We start from the raw sequence: 16,896 nt of genomic DNA, 5'->3' as shown, positions 1-16,896 counted from the left end.
ACCTCATTGTGCTGGCGAAATGCTCGCCAGAATGAAAACAGCCTCCTCCTCCTTTCTTCAGCTTCCTAATGGGAAGCAAAATAACAAACCGGGCCCACAATTAAACAAACATGCCACTAACTGAGCAGAGCTCAAGTGGAACAGATGTTGCTGCAGTTGCACCAGGCTGGGGGCCGGGAGCAGCCGTGCCGGCTGTACTTCCCAGGACACTGTGCCACTCATCTCCTCCTTCCCACCCATCTCTCACCCCTTTCTTCCAATGTACCCTCTCCTCCCTCTCCCCTTTGGTTTTCAAGTCAAAAACCCTCTCAATTTGATACGGTTGGTTTTGCTGGGCTAAGGAGCTCTCCTCCCAAAAAGTCCGTGGCATTTCTGCAATACAAGAGACCCAATGTTGCAGAGGTGAGAGAGATGGCTGAAGCACGGAAACCAAGTGAAGCCGTCTCCTTTCTATACCTGGCTGCATCCATCTTTTCTGTACAGTCCACGATGGGGTCTTATTACTCTGAGGATTAAGGCCCCTAAGTCCCCACCTGTCACCAACTGATGCTCCCTCAGCTTTACAGGGATCTGTTCCCTCCATCTCCATGGCAAAGGGGCCAAAATAATTTGGCACATCCTGGAACAGGAGGCTGGATGGCCTTGCTCGCCCCCTGCAAAGCTGTGCCACGGCCATTCTCTGCTGGAGGAGCCAGAGGGACTTGGGTTCAGAGAAAGCCCAGCAACCCTACAGGGTTGGGTACAGCCTGATCGGGTCTTGGGGTCCTTCCCTGGGGCAGAATCATCGCTGAGAATCATAGAGATACTGACCACAGCAGGTTTCAGACTCCCTCTCACCTGGGAGCCATGTTCACCAATACCTCACTTGTTTGGAAAAGGCATACGGGGCTGTGATATGGAGCACCTGTGTGTGCACAGTTATGACTCTTCTCGTTTTCTGCCAGCTCTTGCCAGCGAGGGACCTGTACAGCAGAGCTTCACTTTGCCGTGGGCTGTTGCAGCACAGCAACTTCTGCAGCTATTATTAGAAGCCTGAAGATATAAGAAAAGTTACTTCTCTTTCTCCTTCAAGCAGGGGGAGCTGGAAGAAGTGGGGAGAGCCGTGATGTCTTCCAGGAGCTGTCTCAGGAGAGGGACTGGACCAGCCTGAAGGCCGCCAGAGCCAAAGCCCAGCAGCACAGCTTGGGACACAAGCATCCCACACGGGGGTAAGCAGCTCAGTGGAAGCCTCACTTGGGTCAGTTTTACCCAATTTTCGGGTGAGACCTGCTCTGTGAACGCTCACTGCTGGATATCCTGGAGACACTGGTGATTGATGTTCAGCCAATGGCACCTCTCACTGCCCTGCTTTGGTAAAAGGCAGCCAAATGCACGGCTGCTATGGACCACATCTGCTTGCTCACCATCTCAGTGGCCAGAGAAACACAGCCACGGCCAGCGCCAGCCAAAACTGGCTCTTGTATGCTCCCAGCGCTGAGCAGTATTTCCACTCACCTGACAAACCTGCAAACAAACAACATGGGCACCTTAGCAAAAAATAAAAGCACCCCTGCTGCCAAAACCCCAGTTTGAAACAAAAACCGAGGTGAACATGCAGGTATTCCAGAGCACAGTGGCACCAGGGGTAAATCACAGCAAGCCAACCAGCCACATTATCGGATTACCTTTCCCCTAAGATTTGCTTCTTTTATCTTACTTAGCGAGGCAAAGCACCTCAGATGGAAAATGTGATCAGAGTATTGGTTTTGACTTCCTTTTTCACAGTCAATGCACACAATATATGCACATATGTGACTGCACATTTGATAAATTCAGCAGCAGCTTTACAGAGTTGGCTCTATTAGAACAGCTGATGACATGAGCTAAAATGACCGGGAATTAACATCCAGAAGTGGATGTAAAATTATCAGACTTCAAGAAACTCAAGAGAAATCCTGTCCCATAAAACAGTGGTGCATTGTTCCTAAAAGGCATCTCTTTTCTCATCGCCCTTCATTCTTCACCCCACCCCCTTCTTTCTCTCATTTGAAACTCAAATTTACCTCTGTTCAATTCCTGCTCTGTTGCCCACTGCATCTTTTATTTTCATAGTAGCTTGGCGATGCAGATTTTGAGACTAAGAGCTCAAAAGGCACACACCTTGTTATAATGTTGTATCTGGGTTTCGGCTTGCATGGATGCTGCGCTGAGCCAGCTCAGGATACTCAGCAGCAAATAATAATAATAAAGTCATATATAAAGTCATTTTTGGTTGGATTAGGTTTATGCCAGCCCAACACATGGAGGCAATTCTCTGCAGGGTCAAATGAAGAAATAGGGTGGAAAGCGGGGATAATGGAGCACGGTTTGTTAATGTTGGTGTATGTACCTCATTTGTGTTTTTGTGCTGATTCTTGCTCAAGGCGTTGACCTGACCGTGCTGGTTAACAACAGCCCTCCATTTAGTCCTATCCTAGCAAAGACTTATGTGGCTTCTGTATTTTAAAGCCAATTTAATTCAGATCTTCTCTAAGCAGGACTATTTTGATGGAGCCGGAGAAGTGATGACACAAATAGCTGATGACACAAATAGTTCTGCTGGCGGAGCAGCAGAGGTGGCAACCTCTGGATGGGAGCCATGAGCAGCAGCTGCAGACAGGCACCTCTTCATGGAGCTGGAACAGGATGCATAGCCCAGGGCTCCTGTCACCATCCCACCAGGTCAGTGGAAGGGGCTGGAGCAAGTGAAAACTATTCTGAATGTCTGCTCATAAAACCAAAGGGAGGAATTATTATTATGATGATTATTCTGTTGTGGATCTAGCACCTGGTTCAATTCCCATCCCAGACAAAAGCAGAAATGTCAGGATACCACAAGTTGCTGTTGGTCTCTGTAGCTTTTCAGGCCAGGTAGAAGCAGAAGTAGTGGGGATTTCTCATGAATTATCCACCCTGTTTCTAAAAGTGTGTTTGTACAGTTGCTCGAGTGCCTCAGCCTCAGATACTGCAAGGCACCAGCAGCAGCAGCATTTCTGGCTGTGATTTGGCTGCAATGTCACAAGATGCCTCAGATACCATGAGCTCTTGAGGGATGAAGCCTGCATGCATTACTCTGGGTTCAACTGAGCATTTACTGGAAAAGAGAAGGCAAAGCAAAGGGGGAGCACCCTATGTGACTCGGGGCTGAGCACGGCCAAGCGGTGCTGCGTGACAGTAATTCCCAGCCATTATTGCAGCCCTCGGGAGATCTGCTACAAACTGGAATAGTTTGTAACAGCCCTGAGGGACCAGGGCCAGAGCAAGGGAGATAGCAGCCAGCTTTGTCCCCCTCACAGCCCTGAAGCTCAGCATGACTTGGAAAGCAGAGGATTTGTGTTCTCTCTGGGAAAGAGGAATCCAAAGATGCCAACAGATTGGGACTCTTCTGTTGGAAAGTGCAAAACAGGAGCACTGCACAGCCCGGCTATCTGTTGCCCTTAATCCAGCAGTTGTTTCTGATCCTTCTTCCTTTTCTGCCCCTCCTGAATGGACTCCTCACATTTGTAGAGTAATGGTGCTGTGATGGTGTTATCGTTCAGGGCTGCAGGGGCAGGAGGGAAACGCAGCCACCCACCTACCCCTGCAACCATGCAGGGCCATCTCTTTGATGCAAAACCCCTTTGGCCCTATGCTCCCACGTGAGGCAGCTCCCCGCTTTTTGCACTTCAATCACATGCATCTAAATCCAGTCATCTGGGAATCTTATCTGAACTCACGTAAAGGTGTCCTCTCTGCTGCGTAATTACAGGGCCCCACCAAGCGGGTCCTTAAACGCTTTGTGAGTCAGCTGATGGGGACGTGGCCTCGGGTACCCAACCCTCCAGCAATGAAGGCCATCATCATTAGCTAACCTCCTCCAGGGCCGGTATGTGGCAAGCACTGGAATTCACCACTTTTCTTTGTCAGCCTTTGACAACTACTTGCTTGATATAATTACTTTCAGTGTTATTTAAGGCTCTGACTAATCGCATGGCAATGGCCAGGTTTATAATGCAACAGTGTGTAGCCTGGAGCAAATTCTGACATAATTACACTGTATAAATTCCCCCATTAGAAATGACACTGCATTGGCATTGTGTACAAAGCAGCCATGGTCCAGTCAACTGGCTCTGTGAAAATCTGTCTGACAATTGTTTACCCTGTTGGTATCTTATTGACACTTCATACAATGATGAAACTGTTACATGACAGCGAATGGGAGCCAGAGGCCTGGACGAATCTCTCATTTCCTCTCCCTTCCTTCAAGTGCGGTCGTTTTCTTGCCTGGTTTACTCTGGATGATGGCTTGCCCGCTTCTGATGGCTCTGAAACAGAAAGAAAAGCCAGTGGTTGCAGCACAAATCACAAAAGCTTATAGAAATCTGCTTGGGGTTGCATCATCTGCCCCAAGGAGTCCTAGAAGGATGATCGTGGCCATATTCAGCCCCACGGCACAGCACATTGTGGTAGGGTCGGTTGCGAAAACAAAGGCTTGAAGCATGCAGCAAAGGCAGCTCTGTCACCTGCCTGAGCCAAGCGTGTATGTGACTTAAACTAGGAAGGACGTGCCAAAAACACGTCTTAAACAGCAGGTCTGCAAATGGCAGAATAGCAGCAAATGTCGATACAGCGTGGGGTTGGAGGAGGAGGTTTCCAGTCTCTCTCTGGCCTGGGACACCTGAGAGCATTTGAAGTGGTGGGAATGGCATCCGGAGCCTTTCCAGATCTGTAGTTTCAAGCTGGCTCCGGAGACCTCCAACACGGGCAGACTTAGAGAAGCCAAAAATTGAGTTTTGAGTTAGAGCTGAGGAAGAGGGAGAAGCTGAATACCTGTGTCCCTATCAGCGTTCCTCGCAGTATGTTGTCTATACCAGTCAATATATGAAACCTCAAGAGTTTGAATGTCTTTATTTCCCCATGGAATAGACTGTTCTTTGAAGGAGCTATTGTCATGTCCATCTGGAAACCATTTGGTATCTGTGCAATATAATGTCCATTTTCACCAGGTAAGAGTCAAACCCATTAACCAAACCTGGAGCAATAACCCACATCTTTCTTTTGTTTTCAGTATCACCAGGAAAGCTGTGACCCGGATGAGCCGTTCAGTCTCCTTCCTGCACAGTAAGTAATGCCCTAAGAAAGAGACGCTTCTTGATGGCACGCAGAGGCTGGGGCAAAGCCCTGAGATGCTGCAGTACATATGGGGACAGTGGCGAGGTCCCTACTTATGATCCCCAATCCCAGGGCTGCACGTCCTTGTCAGGGCAAGGAGCAGCATGGAACAAGCGAGCGCTGCCATGGCAAACTGAGCTGTGGCTGAAGGTTTATTCTGATACCCTGGGCTGCCAATTCAGAACTTGCCTAAAACCCGCTGTAAAATTCGCCTCCGATTCCTTTTTAGGAAAAGAAGGCTGTAGTATAAAGTTCCATTTTCTAGGCACTAAACTTTACAGTCTGCACCATTAAAAGCAGCATTCTGTGTCAAACTTAACGTTTGGTCTTCAGGAACAGCTCGGAGGAAAAGAGAAGGTTCCCTGTTTGTTCTACAAAACAGGAAAGCGGTTGCTTTCTATACTGTAAATATGCATTAGGGAAGCTCTTATAGACTCGTGCTGGGGATTTGATGTTTTTAACTGACTACATTCCTTACATTTTTGTATAACTGCCAAGAAAGCTGAATAAAATGGCTTTTTTAGTGTTTTCTCTAAGAATAGCCCCGCTTCTTTGTAAATATAGCAAAGGAATTGTTGATAATAATTCTTTGGGAGAATAACTGGTGTTATTGATGTTAAAAGGAGAAAGATTGCTGTTTCTCTGTCTCAGAAATACAGCTATCCAAGTGGGCTGGGACTTCAGAAAGCCTGAGCATTCCTCAGCCGGTGACTGAGATTAGACTGGTTTCATTCCTGTGCCAAAAGGTGTAGAAATCAGAGAGAGAAGACTGGCACTGACGTTCAAAAACAAAAAAGGGGGAAAAAAAAAAAAGCCAACCAACCAAGATTTGCATTTTCTTTCAGAATGCAAAACTGAACTTTTTTTCCTCCTTGTTTGCATTTCTCACTTTGCAGATAGTTCTGCCTTCTGCCAGCTCTTGCCCTGAAAAGCTGCAGGTTCATCTGCTCAGCCCGACTCAAACATGCACCATCAACAGCTGGGCACCCCTACACTCCTGCAGTGTTAGGTCAGGCCCCACACTCCTGAGGTTCCAGGAGGTAAAAGTCATTCATTCTCATCTCCAGGTTGGCGGGCTGAGCCAAATTTTGACCACTGAGCCATTGCTGTTGCTGGTTTGAAGATCTTGGCTGGTCCTCGCAGAGCCATGTGATTTAATAGTGGTAAAAGCAACTGTTGCATGAAAAATTGAAGCACCCTATGCCACGCCGAATGCTGAACGTTGCTGCCATTTGGGATAATACTGGGAAAAGAGTGAACTGATCGGTCACGTCCTGAAAGATGGTCTACTTCTCAGTGAGACTTTGTGCCAGATGGCATCTGGGGCTGAGCGTCTTGGCATCTTTCAGCCAAAGGAATTGCTCCGCGCTTCACCTTCAAGCCTGTGCTTGTGCCACAGCTTTGGCAATGTTTTCTGCTCAAAGCTCCGTTATCTAGAATGGCAGTGAAACCATGGAGCCCAAAAGGGAGAAGCATCCCATCATCTGCGTGAGTGACTTGGGAATGGAAGGTGAAGGAGGTGGAGGGCAGAGTTCCCACCCGGAAAGGATTTTCAAGATTTGAAAAAATCAAAACAGCCCCCAGTGTTCCCCTTATCTATCAATTAAAATCAAACTAGTTTCTTTTTTATCAAGATTGAGAGATGCCACACAGGCTGACTGCAGTATTAGTGAGGTTATCTGTGGTGTAGGAAATCCAGATTCAGATGCTTCACGTGCCATCACCAGTGCACATCTGGGCTGTTGGCTGCTGTGTTTGTGTTCCTAGATCTCATGTTGTCACTGTCAGCTCTAAGCTTGCGTTGAACCTCAAGCAGGTCAGACCTTGTTGGTCTGTGATAAGGCACAGTGTTTGTGCACGACAGCACAGCTTTTATATTGCGCAGGCTCCTAAAGATACTTGTTCTAACGATAGGATAAAACAACGGCTGCCTCCCTGAATCACTTCATGTGCTGAAGACAGAGGGATGCGAGTGAGGGCCGTTCCCAGGGTGGGTGCCGGGAGCACAGTGTGAGAGCGTGCAATGCTGTGCAGAAGCACAGCTTAAGGTCAGACTCAGCTCTAAAGCTTCCCCAGAATCCCAAATCCTCTTTTTATATGAGTTTTAGCAAACACAAACAATTAAAGAATTTCATCTTCTCCTACTATGGTGGAAAAGCCTGAATGCTTCTCTAAACTTTATTAAAAAGCTCCAGCGTGTTCCCTGGGTGAGGGTCCTGCTTGGCTTCTGAGAGCCCATATCTTTGTGTTTGGTGCAAATGAATCGGTCACTGATGCCAGTTGGCAGTGGAGAAGAGAAATAACACAGCCCGTTGCAAAGAGGAAAAAAAGCATGTGTAAGCCTCGTGTCTGCCATCTGACAAGGACCCCAGTCAATGGCAGCTTTACACAGACCTCCACGAGGGCTATTGCACATCCCTGCTATCTGCCTCCACTTATGCTCCTCTCCTAGGGATTACACCGGTGCCAGGTTTCGAGCCTAAGCACCGTACATTCCAGTGCCAGCCTGGAGCGCAGGGAGAAGCATTTTGTAGCTTTAGTTTTGGAATGTACCCCACTGGTAGCAACAGGCTGGTGGGACAGGCAGGAACCTTCCCCTGGGCCAGGTCTCTCTGGCGGGCAGCAGCTCTCTCATCACCAGGGGTTTGTCAAGGCGTGCGGTATGCTAACATCCTGCCAGCTCACCTTTCGTAAGCTGAGTCGAAAGCATTATTCCCACCAGTGCAAACACGGCGTCTGCCACATGTCTGCTGCTTTCTCCCCACTGCACCGAGGCAAAGCAGCCCTTCCTTGTCAGTCATTGACCAAAAGCTGTTGATTCTGGAACGACTGACTGCACTGGTTGTAAGGGATGCCAAAACCCCCTGAAAGCTGGGAGGCAAAGGTGTTTTCTTTTTAAATGAATTAAGCTGTAGAAGGAATTTCCCTGAGAGCTTGTTTGATATCTGGAATAGAAATGGCTTTCCGTCTCCATCTCCACCTACTCAGCACTCAGAGCCGCATCCAGAGAGCCTGCAGACACATCTGCCCTCTCCTCCGTGCCGGAGCTCCTCTGCATTTTGTTGACAGCTGACAAACATTCCAGGTGGCTGTGCCTCCAGTGTGCTCGCTGGGTCGCTGTAAAGGACTTAGCTTAGCCTAGGGAGAACACAGCCTAGGGAGAATACAGTCGTCATAGAGTTCACTTTCTTTTGTATCAGTATCGGGCACTTGTGGCAGGGCTGAGCTGGAGTTTGGTCCAGTCCATTTAAACCACAGCCTGTTCCCCAGCCATCCTCTAGGGCTCAGGCCTGGCACATCCCACGTTACAGACGTGCTCTGCGCTTTCCCCAGAGGGAAGCAGGCAGCTCCCCGCTTCCTTCTGAGCCTGCCTGCAGAAGCACGGTGCAGGCACACAGGAGAGCAACCCCACAGTGTGAGCAACTTTTAGAAACAAGCCTTGTCAAGAGGTAGAGCGGCTCTACCTGTACCTAAAGGCACAAATAACACCTGGTGGCACCAACAAAGCGCTGGCACTGTGAGCCTAACGCCCCTTGGCTCCCGTAGGAAACAGGACCTGTACCAGCATCTGTAAATAAATATCCCACTGCGCCTTTAGACACTTAAATACCTTTCCAAACCTGGCTGCTTGCCTGTTTCCCATGCTCTGCTGTTGCTGCTTTACTTTTGCACGGCAGCGGGAGTAAGGAGCTCAGCTGCACGGAGGCTGTGTTGTGCCAAGCACAGCGCAGGCACCAAACAAAAGCCCTCTGACCGCTTCCCAGCATCTAGCCGCTGTTATTTTAAAAACAACTCTCCTTGGCTATTTTCTTTTGCCTTTTATTCATTGTTTTCTTGCTTCCTTTATATGTCTGCTGCCTCCCAGCTAGAATACCTTTGCTGAGCTCCTGGGTGGAAAAAAAAAAAGGAGGATTTACCTGAGTCCAGCCCGTCTGCATGTGGTAAGTGATGCACGGGTTGAAATGAGGGTGTAAGGGGGGGATGCAGAGCTACAGACACAGTGTGCCAAGCTTCCCACTGGGACTAGGGAACACAAGCACTGCTGGGGAGAAAGAAAATGGGAGAGTTCAGATCATGGAGAACGGAGCAGATGCAAACATGTGACACACAACTGAGAAGCAGTGCTCCAAGAGAGGCAAATTTCCCCCAGCTGTGCCTGGAGTGGGTGGGTTGTGCTTTTCCTGTGCCTGGGCTGGTTGACAGCAGCTGCCACAATGGGGTTTCCTTCATCTTCGTGTTAAGGAGCTTCACTTTGTGCAGCTTGAAGCTTATCTAGGTAAAAGTGATCTTATTAACAGACAGCTGACCTTGGGTTCAAGCTCTGAGGGGCAATTCGAATCTGTCCCAGAGTTAAATTAATCGAAGCCACCGCATTTGAAGTAAAAAAAAGTTGCCAGGCTGCTCTTTGTTGTGAAATTCCAACAGGAGAAATGTGTTTTTGAGGCACTCTGATGCATTTCAGGTTCACTTTGGGGCTCGGCATTTCATGGCAGCTGGTTCTCTGATTATTTTCTATTAAGGACCAACTTCCAGTAACATCAGTGGGAGCGGGATTTCAGCTCTAAATCTATTATTAACTAATACAGCACAACAATGCCTGGCTTTTGTTCTGTTTTGTTTTCTCCCAGGGTCGGAACGTGTGTGTATCCCATTAACTCTGTCCTCGCTGCTCTCAAGATGTCCCGCACAAATGATTTTATTTTTTTTTTCGTAAGAAAATATATTTTACTAGGCAGTTTTATGAGAGCTGACAAAATGCCTCATAAATAACCCAGCAGGAAATATGGGGTAAATAAAATTTTTACAACTTTATCATAAACCTGAGAAGTCTTTGGTTCCTTTTCGAATGGAATGAGCGAGGTATTTCATTAAAGGAAAAGACATGCTCTCTAAAGCCCAACAATTACAGACACAATGCCTTTTTAACCTGCAATTCAGTCAAACAGGTTTGGTGGCAGTGGAAAATGTAAAAGGCCCTGTTTTGACACTTTGGGTCATGCTCCCCATGGGTCGGTTTGCGCTGTGGGTTCCCTGCACAGCAGAGCTGGAGAGCTGGTGTGTGCCTGACCTGCCCCGAATTACCCAGGACCTCTAAGGAACCACATATCTGGGGAACGTGCTTAGGGCAGGCTGCAGTTCTGCACAGGGGGATGCGATCGGGGCCCTGAGCGCAGGGGGGATACAAACAAATCTGGTTCTCAGGTCTTCAGCACGAGCCTGAAATGCGATGAGTTGGTCAAAGACCAAGTGTCTGAAATAGAAACACTTGGAACAACCCTCAGTCCCCGAACTTTGCGTGAAGGGGGAATTCAGCTCTCAGCAGGAGCATCTTTGACACGTGGTATTTTGGTACTGTGGGAAGATGGGAGGGGGTGCCACTTTTACGTCCTTTGCACTTGTAAGAATTCATACTGACAGCCATGACTGTTTTCTACTTCATGGTGAAAACAGAAACCTGGCAAAATACAACCCGGGTTGTATGTATGGGTGTATAAGAAGTACGGAAACTGCCTTCCAAAGGAAGTGACGAAATGGCACCGTATGCCCACTTGGTCTGATGAAATACTAGAGAAAACGATCCGGAGTGAAGGAAGGCCTTTACCCTTTCTCACACCTCTGGTCCTCTGGTCTACCTCACTTGTGTTTCTGTGTCAGCTGAAAACAGAGAGGATCAGCAGAACTGGAACTGTTCAGACCCACACGTTACCTTCCCTGTGCTGTGAGTGCAGCTCTCAGGCCCATCAGAGGAAGACCAGAGTGAACTCCACCACCCCACCACCGTGGCCTCACCTTGCTGGCACTGCAGGTTGTACCACTATGACCCCCACCTCTCCTCCAGGGCTCGATTGCATAAAGCCCACCACCCTCCCTCCCAGGCACTTTTGCATTCCCCTGTGCTCCCATCCCTCCGGGCTTACCCACCCACCCTCAGATCACACGGGTCCTTAGGACATCTACAGCAACTTCCTACAGGCATGTCACATCAGGAAGATATTTAAAGCCTTTGTAGATCTAATGCTTTCTAAATAGGAGGTAAGCTCACCCCACACTACCACTCCAGAGTGCTTTTGATGCTGCTTTCTTTTATGAGCACTTTGGGAATGGGGCACTTTGGGGATAGCTGCTCCCTGCACCAACAGGTCTGCAGTCCCCCTGCCTGATCATACGCTGTGCTGAGTGCTCAGAGCTGACAATGGAGCCAAGTCAGGGTGTCCCTGGGAGCTTTGCCTGTATAAGGGCTCCAGGCTCTGGCACGTTGTCTGGAAAGCACTGTGTAAATAGGAGAGACAATTATTGCAACCCTTTCCCAAAAGGAAATTCCATATTGGCACCGAACGGGGCGTTGTATGGCAGAGCACAGCCCTGACAGAGCAAGCTGCCCTGGCAACAACTGACAGCACACTGAGGGAAATTGGTTTTTTGGTGGGACATGTGCTTTAGTGAAAGCCCATATGTTACAGTTATCTGCTGTGAATCCCCCAGCATTATCCCCACGCCTCTGTCACCGCCCCCCTGCCTCTGCCCTCCCCTCGGGCCCCCACCTCGACGCAGAGGTTAAATAAAATATCATTTCCTCCTGATTTAGCCTTTGTCTTTGGCAATCAAAATGCCCTTCAGGCCCCCATGGAGTCAACCTTGCAGGTCAGGGTAGGACATGGGAAACCCCTTCCCAGGCATTTCACTGCAGATAATGTCATGGCTGATTCATGAGATCACTCCAAGTGCTGCCTTCCGCCACAGCTGCTCCTTTCGGTGCTGAAGCTTCTTGGCTCCTTGCTCCTTTTCCCTCCTGTGACAACACCTCTCCTGCTGGATGGATTTTACAAACCGATTCCTGGGCAGCTGGGAGAGATGGAAGGGGTGCTTAGGAAGAAAAGAGGAATAAAAGGGGTTCTTTCTGCAGCAGCATGGCTCTGTGCAGGGCAGGAGCGGGCTAGGAGCCACCAAGCTCTGTCCCTCCTCCAGGAGGGCCGGAGGTGGGAGAACATGTATACTTGCCCATAAATTCAGCATTCAGCATCACCCACGTGTCACTCCTCAGTTTAGGGTTCAACACCAAATCACAGAATCATAGAAACACGGAATGGCTTGGGATGGGCAGGACCTCAGAGGTGATCTAGCTCCAAATGATGGCATATAACTGTTTTTGTTATAGCTCTCCTGGTCTCCCGCTTGGCGACTCTTTGGAGAGTCCCACTGACATAACACCCAATAGAGATCATGTTAGTAAAAGCACCGCTGGTGGAAGGGGAAGACCTATAAATGTCGGTATATTCTCTGTCTTTAATTACTGACTGCTGTTATTTTAACCTCTCTTTCCGCCTGTAGTTTTACATACTCGGGTTGAAAGTGCAAAGAGGCAGCAGGGAGATGGAGAGCGCTGACTTCACCCTGCAATTCACAACACAGGTAAAATGGAAGGGAGTCAGCAGCGGTTTTGTCACTTGTGAGGACTTGAGTGGATGGGTGTGGAATGAGCCTCCAGTGTCAGCGCCCAGCCTACAGAGCCACATGCCCAGCCCTGTGTAACACCCGTGTGTTTTGCATGGCTGGCCCATGGGTCAAAGCACCCCGTATCTTTGGTGGATGGAACTGTGGGGAACTGGCTCGCAGGAGCTTAGGCTGTCCCCCATTTTCCATTGCAGAAACTGAGCCTTATTCTAAAAGGTAAAAGTTTTTATTCTCTACTCGCCGGCCTGCTAACTATCTAAAGCACTTAAAAGAAGTGAAAATCAGAGGGATACAGCCAGAGAGGTGGAAGGGAGAGTCAGGAATGGAGGACAAATGGCCCCCGCCCAGCCACAGTCCCAGCCCCCATTCGCACCCAGCTAACATCCCTCCCTTTGGTAAACAGAGACAGGCAGGTTGGCACCTTGTCTCCTGCCAGGAAGGCGCTGGCCCTTTGTTTCCTGCCTGGCAGATGGGGGCTGCAGGGTGCCTGAGGGGTCTGGTTTGGGGAAAGCCTCCGGCAGCCCACAGGCGGGACAGCTATGAGCTCCCCCCTGTGAAAGAGCTGGGCAAAATAGTTTCTATCTCCTCCGATGTGTTGGTTTTGTTTTGTTTTTCAACTTTGACAACATGTAAATACTCTGTCGTTTTCCTAGCTGAGCCTCTTGTTTTTATAGGAACTGAGAGGGAAACCTGGGATTTGGAGCCAGATTTTATTTCTGGAGCGGGAGAAAGCCAAAATCCTGACGGCAGGAATGTGTGCATATCTGAAATGCTTCAAATCCTTGCGCAAACTTTCTTAAAAGGTTAGAATTTGGCTCACGAGTCAGCGAAATGCAAGTTTTACAGAGTCCTAATACGTGCCAATCCCTGCTTCCAGCCCTAAGGGATTTGCTGGGTGTTACCCTTGGTCGCTTTCTGTGGGGGGTGACCAAGGCAGACAAAGAGGAAATAACCTAGCTGAGGCCACACGAGTCAAAGAAAAGCCCGTAGATATTTGGACATGTTTTAGCTAGGTCTTCTTCTAAGGCCGCTGCACCACATACACGGATAACCTAAACTCTTACAGCCTCCTACACCACAAAAATCCAGGCAGTTTCTCCTCCATCAGCCCCTGCTCTTTTATTGTATGAGCCTGCCTTAACAGAGGCGGTTACATCACTGAAAATATTCACCTTGATTTCTTCAGGAAAGGTGTCAGGTGCTGCACAGAGCTTCGTGGCACGTCTCCATACCCAGCTCAGATGTGTCCTTGTGGATGAGAGTCTCTGGGTTGTACCCTACCTCAGTCACGGAGGTCCCAGGCTGTCTGGTAGCAGGAAGATGCCCACATAGCTCTTGGCATGATTTGTCCCCTTGTTTCATTATTTTCCTTCCCTACCCTGACCTATTATTAACAGACCCACCTTCTACCTAGTGCTTCTGTTTCCCCTGATATATTTGTAAAAGGCCTCTTATTCTCCTTAATCCCTTTGGCTATAATTAACTCATTCTGCATTTTTGCTGCCCTTATCTTTTCCCTGCAAGCCTTAACTGACTGAATATTCTTGTTTGGTTGCCTCCCTGTTTTCCATTTCTACTAAAGGTTTTCTTTTTAATCCTTAGATCTCTGAGTGGGCTTTTGCACACTCTCATTTCTTGCCTTCTTTATTTACTCCTTTTTTCTATCTTCCCTTAGCTTTTGTGCCACATAAGGACTCCATCTTCCTTACACCCAGGTAGATTTCAGGACAATCTCAGGTGACACCTCAATTTCTTAATTCCTTTCAAAGCATTTTTCTATTTTTCTACTTCCTTTGGCACTACACCTTTCTTTTCTCTCTTTTTTTTCAATGTTGAATTTGTCCCTTCCACTTTGTAGATTCCCATGTCTTCAGGCTGTTCCCTTCTTTCATCCAATACCTTTTGTTCTACAGAAAACATGCAAAGTAGAAATTGTCTTGTTTTACTTTGTGTAGGGTTTATTTTTGACCCAGCAGTGCCCCAAAATTAGAAGAGCTGAATGTGCTCTATCAAGGAGATCTCCAACATCGGTGCCAAAACTGCCTTTAGAGTTTGGGCCTTTATAACTTTCCAGCATTTCTTCCTCAATGGGAGGAGGAAATTTGCAGCACATGGTGCAGATCCAGTATATTTCCCTCAGGGAAAGGTGCTGGGGTGGGGAGAGCTTGTGTGGGGATGGCGGAGGGCTGTCCGCCATCACGGGGCTGAGGCCTGTCCCGACCGCCATTTTAGGCTGCAGATGGAGGGGGTTCAGGCTGCAGTCTCGCTGCTTGGCCCCAACGCTATCAGGAAGCATGGCAAGAGGAAAGCTTTGCTGCTAACAAAGAGCAGTAAACAGAAGTGAGGGCTCCAGCCATGCTTCCCCTCTCCCTGCCCGAAGCGGTGGGTGGGAATGGTGACACGCACCCTTTTTTTGTCCCCATTATAGTGGAAACAGGCTAAAAGAGACCTGATGGAGTGATATTGGTTGGAGGAGAGTTGCAGGTGAAGTTGTCCCCTAGGAGGCTCTCATCCAAGCCTCCATCTTCTCTTCAGCCTTACAGCCCATGCAGCTCACCCAGGGAGAAGGCAACAAGCTAGCCATGCTTTGAAGAGGGAAGAAAGAAAACCAAACTGTTTTTACCCTACCATCATCTCATTTTGCCCATCCTGCCATGCTCCCCCAGGCCTGAGCCTTCACAGAGGCAGGGGCTGTGCTGCTCAGGGATGGCATCAGGGAGGAGGGAGCTGGATGATGGCTGGCAGTGGCTGCCTCCTTCACTCTCCTCCAGCATCAGGTTCTGCCACTCTGGTGCTGCGGTTCAGCAGGGTAGGGTGGGGAGGGAAGGAGGAAGGAGTGGGGGGAGCTGAAAAAAAAAGAAGAAGAAAAAAAAAAAAGAGAGAGAAAAGGCAGTCATTTGGGGCCTGGGCATGGTGGTGGTTTCACCGCTTCCGCTGCCTGATCCACCTTTTCAGACACGCATGAGGAGACTTCTGAGAAACGGCCCTGCGCCGGCCCCAAGCACTTCACCATATCTGTGCACACGCGTGTGTGCGCGAGCATGCAGCCCTGCACACGTGCTTGCACGCTGGGATCCTTCCCACGAGGCCGGGCTGCTCCCAGCACACACTCTCACTGCACACCTACCGCCCTCCTTCCACAAAAGAGGTCTCTTTCATTTCCCACGAGAGGAGGAGGTGGGAGAGAGGGAACTAGAAGGCTGCAAATTGCTCAGCCTCATATCTCACCTCCCTCTCCGTCTGTCACTGCCGGCCAGCTCCATGTTCAGGAGCCATGGCTACAAGTAGGCAAAGCTGGACAAATGTGCTTTTCACCTTGAAACAACTTTCTGTCGCTTTGTAGAGTGGCTTTTTGTTGTTGTTCTTTTCAGCATTTGTGTGCTTTGCCTCAGAGAAACCTCAATACTGTTCTAACTCGACAGGGCTCAGCTGCTGTTTGGTTATGAGGAGCATGCCTTGTGCTGTGCTCATAGCATTTTCTTCCCTAAGTTATCCCCTCCTCACTGCCAGCCAGCCCCAGGAGGCTTGTCTTCATGCATATTGACAATTACCTTGTGCTAGAGCAAGGCTTTTCCAAACCCTTAGCAAATCTGGTATTTCAAAGGGATGTTGCTGTCAAGCGCCCAGCTTGTCACAGATCTGTGAGCTGGAGCCAGTAAAGCAGCAGGTGGTACCCAGGTGTGTTAGGTTAATCCTCAGCTCTTTTAAGCCAGTTACTTTCTCTTGTGGGTAGCTAGGAGGAGCACATGGGAGGTAGAGGGTGTAGTCCTTATTATTTCACAGTTGTTTGGTGCTTGCAGGCTCTCCCTTATTTCTGCAAGGTAGGTGGTATTGCTTCTCTTGTGTCATGCATGGATATGTTAAGGTAGTGGCTAAAGTCTTAGCCTTTGCAGCTTATATCAGGTAGCCCAGGGCTTCTGTGGCTGTGAGGTGGTGTTTCTGAGCCTTTTCAGAGCATTGTGGGGTTGTGCTGTGGCTCACGTAGAGCAGATGATGTAGGAGGGAGTCTAGATGGCACTCCTGTTTCTTTGCCTGACACTGCAGTTATAAACAACTAGTATCAATCAGAAGCTCTGCCTGAAAGGCAAGTAGGCATTGTCTCCATTTTAATAGGGGAAATCCTGTGCACAGAGATTTCAGGACCTGGTGGCTGGAGTGCAGAACACATGGAGAGAAAGCTCGCTTTTGCAGAACATTTCCCAAGGCATCCAAGGACTCTTGCAAACCCACAAAGCTTGCCCTATAAACCACAGCTGCAAAAAAAAAAGAGGAAGA

At 48.8% G+C, this 16,896-nt stretch overlaps 1 long non-coding RNA gene across 7 annotated transcripts in view; it reads left to right on the top strand.

Annotated features, from left to right (window-relative positions):
- Positions 1 to 9,988, top strand: part of LOC101750361 — a 115,651-nt gene extending 105,663 nt beyond the window's left edge. For all 7 annotated transcript variants that reach the window (XR_005839218.2, XR_005839221.2, XR_006931289.1 and 4 more), the window contains 6 exons: positions 1,073 to 1,208; positions 2,517 to 2,700; positions 5,066 to 5,118; positions 6,066 to 6,657; positions 9,035 to 9,110; positions 9,798 to 9,988. This is a non-coding gene — a long non-coding RNA (uncharacterized LOC101750361). The remainder of the gene's footprint in view (positions 1 to 1,072; positions 1,209 to 2,516; positions 2,701 to 5,065; positions 5,119 to 6,065; positions 6,658 to 9,034; positions 9,111 to 9,797) is intronic.
- Positions 9,989 to 16,896: the final 6,908 nt, after the last annotated feature.

The sequence above is a fragment of the Gallus gallus genome, chromosome 12 (assembly GCF_016699485.2).
Source record: "Gallus gallus isolate bGalGal1 chromosome 12, bGalGal1.mat.broiler.GRCg7b, whole genome shotgun sequence".
Classification (NCBI taxonomy): domain Eukaryota; kingdom Metazoa; phylum Chordata; class Aves; order Galliformes; family Phasianidae; genus Gallus; species Gallus gallus.
The sequence above is the reverse complement of the archived record's forward strand: the minus strand, read 5'-3'. Positions and strand labels throughout refer to the sequence as shown.